The following is a 3,684-nucleotide window of genomic DNA, read 5'->3' on the forward strand; positions in this document are numbered from 1 at the left end:
TGTTAGGGGTCTGCAAAAGTGCTCCTGCCTTGGTATCACATTATGCCTCCACTACTTATCGGGTAGGAACCTCACAAGCGTGCTGAGGGAATCCTTACCATGTACCATTCTTGTACTGCCACTACCTGTATGGCGGGGACACCGTATCCGTATTCTGACTCCTCCAGGTTTGTAGGTACATTCTGTACTCGTGCGTGTTCCCTGCACCTAGTGGGTGTTTTCACCTTCTGAAGGTGTTCATGTTTATCTAGCCCCTTTATGTCTATCTAAGCATCAGATTGCTTATTGATAGGAAATGATACATATAGGAGGTAAACTTTGCTGGTTGGATTAAAGAGGTAAGGTGTGAGAGGACCCGCAGGGTGCCCAAGCACGAGACCAACCCGCGGGTGAGCTTGGGTGCGAAGCCCTCTCGTAGGGTCTTAGGCGCGAGGCTATGGTGAGGTCATCTTTCGCGAGGCCCTTAAGGGCACGGCTGATGCGTGAGGCGAGGTGAGGCTCGAGACCCATGCCGCGAGGCTCTTGGTAAGTTGGCATGAGACGGGGCTCTTGGGCCCTTTGCGTGAGACACATGGCCTCGCTATGTGAGGCTATGCAAAGAGTGCCTCACTTGGCGCGAGGCGTGTTTGATGATGACCTCATGGGGCACACTCGCTGAGTGCGACATGCTAGCGCGAGGCCCTCCTGGCCGAGGCACCAGGCGTGCGACATAAGCCTGGGCGTGCGAGACGGTGGTGCAAGGCCCTCCTGGACGAGGCACCAGGTGCGCGAGATGCTGGTGCGAGGCCCTCCTGGCTGAGGCCCTGAGGCGCGCGAGACGCTAGCGTGAGGCCCTCCTGGCCGAGGAACCAGGCGCGCGAGACGCTGGCACGAGGCCCTCCTGGCCGAGGCACCAGGCGCGCGAGATGCTGGCACCGAGGCTCCAGGCGCACGAGACGCTGGCGCAAGGCCCTCCTGCCCGAGGCACCAGGTGCGCGAGGCCCTCCTAGCCGAGGCATCAGCATGCGGGGTTCCTTGGCTGAATATAAGGTGGGATGGTCCAATTGGGGACCCGGGTCTCGCGGAGGTGCAACATGGTGGCCCTTGGGCGTAAGGTGACTTAGCCTCCAGAAAGGCAGAGACCTACGGGGCTTTGAGAGTTTTGGCCAGAACGTGGTCTCATGAGACCTATGGGCACGAGTCCATTGACATGACTAAGTGACTGTTATCCCTTGCTCCAACCAGGGAATATAGATTTTTTTTTCTTTGGTGGATTTTTTGCATCCACACTTGCCCCCCAGTCTATAGGGAGGCCTTTAGGTGTTCTTGTAGAGTCTTCTCTTCCTTTTTATTATTCTCTTCTTTTTTTTTTATTATTATTTTATTTTTTTGTATTTATCATGCTCGAGGTCCTTTGGAACCTACACGAAAGGGGGTTCGGTAGGTCTCTATTTGGTGCACCTTGATTGTATCTATAAGGATATGTTGACCCCTTGGGTTCTAGTTATCCTTTTACATACTTTTGTGCATGCTTATTTTTTCTTTCGAGAAGTGTCCTTCTCGTCATTAGGCATAGTATTATTTTTGCAAGCGTCTTCTTTGAGACCCTTTTTGCAAGCGTCTACTTTGAGACCCTTTTTGCGAGCGTCTACTTTGAGACTCTTTTTGCAAGTGTTTGCTTTTGAGACCCTTTTTGCAGGCGTCTACTTTTGAGACCCTTTTTGCAGGCGTCTACTTTTGAGACCCTTTTCGCAGGCGTCTACTTTTGAGATCCTTTTTGCAAGCGTCTACTTTTGAGACCCTTTTTGCAGGCATCTACATTTGAGACCCCTTTTTGCAATTTTTGAGGTGATCTCCCCTTAGGTCGGGACTTTCATCGCTAGATGGTCTTCGTTCAATCTCAAACTTGGTCAGCGACCCCTCTAGCACGACGCCCCCTTCTATATGGAATCTTCAGATGTATTGGTTTTAGGGCTACTGGAGGAAGGTTCGCTTTCTTCAACATGCGAGTTCTTACGACCCTCTTCCACCCGTATGTACTTCTGTGCTCTCTCGAAGAAATCATCTAAATTTAAAACTTCTTTTATGAGCATGTTATCCCATATCTTGCTCCCTGGATGAACTCCGGCTGTAATAACCATCTTGAGCTCCGCTTTTGCTAAACTTCCCACCTTTGTTGCTTCTATATTGAACCTATGGATATAGTTCTTCAGACTTTCATTCTCGCCTTGTTTTACGTTAGCGGGGCTAGTAATTGGCATGGCGTAATCACAAGTTGCATGGTGTAGCTGAAGAAATTCATCAGAGAATTGCTGCCATGACTTGATTGTTCCTGGCCTTAACCTCTTGAACCACTTGTACGCAACTCTTTTAAGCGTAACGACAAAGAAATGACACTTTGCGCTATTGTTGACCCCTCTTAACCTCATCAAGTTATTGAAGGAGTCTAAGTGATACTTTGGGTTTATAGTGCCCTCATACGGAGTCATGCGAGGCTCTCTGAAGCCAGTGGGCATTTGCTCAACCTGGATCTCCATTGTGAAGGGCGAATCATTGTCAAATTCTTCGTCATCTTTGTGCCCCCCAAGTGCAGTAGTAATCTTGCCTCGAAGGCTTCGCAATTTGGTGTCTAGTCCCCTCCTCTTTTTTCTTGAGGAGTCTCATGGGTCCTCAAACTGAACCCTTGCTTTGGTCATGTTCCTCGGGGGAACTGCGGGGGGCGTGTTTTTTACTTCAGACCTTTTCCCATCGAGCTTTTCTCTTAACCTAGGGGTGCTTCTTTTGAGGTGACTTTTACTTCATTCTTACGACCATCGTCTTCCCTCCGCCTTTGCTCCTGGGGGCATTTCGTCGACCTAAGTCCCCCATGGGACTTTGTCGAGGGAGTTTTACTGGTGGAAATTCGAGTTCTCCCATCATCTACGAGGACAGCGTTTTCCCCATTTTCATGCTCCTTCTCTTTACGCTTAGGAAGGGATATGCTTGACTTTCCTTGCAGTAGGTCGTTTAAGATCTCCTGCATGTTCTCTATCGTTGTTTCCAGCCTTCGAGTCTTTTTATGTAACTCGCGAATCTCATCCTTGTATGAGCGAGTCCTTGAGCTGGAACTTACCTAGCGTACCCTGGGACCCTTGCCTGGCCCGTGTGTTGATGGACCTGGGTTGTGTTGGCCTGAGCGTGATGTTACTGGGGGCCGGTGAAGGGAATGCATTGGTGGCTCTAAATAATCTTCGTCAGGCCGGATGGCCAGGGACGATGCTTCATCTGCCTCCTTTGGGGGAAGAGGTTCCTCCGGTCTACCTCCATGCTTAGGTGGAGGGGGGTCTTTCTTGGGAGCCCTCCGCTCTATTCCGTCCCGGTGAACTTCATCATCTTGTAGTTGTCATAGGCGTTTTGAACGTCTTAGCATCTTTCTTTGTTGGAAGTGATGAAAGAACGTTGGCTTGATGCTTGTTCTTCCCACAGACGGCGCCAAACTGTTGACGGTGATTTCTTGTCAACGAAATTAGATCGGAAAACTCAAATGTAAATATGGAGATATTTAGATTTAGATAAGAACTTAGAATAAGCTTAAGGAGGGATAAAACACAGATCAATAATGGAGTAAGCCTTTGTATCTTGCACAATAGCCTGAGTGTACAATGAGTTTTCCAACCCCGTACTCTGAGGGGTCCAGGTCTATTTATAGTTGGGCTCTAATGGCCC

The sequence above is a fragment of the Humulus lupulus genome, chromosome 9 (genome assembly GCF_963169125.1).
Source record: "Humulus lupulus chromosome 9, drHumLupu1.1, whole genome shotgun sequence".
In the NCBI taxonomy this organism is placed as follows: Eukaryota; Viridiplantae; Streptophyta; class Magnoliopsida; order Rosales; family Cannabaceae; genus Humulus; species Humulus lupulus.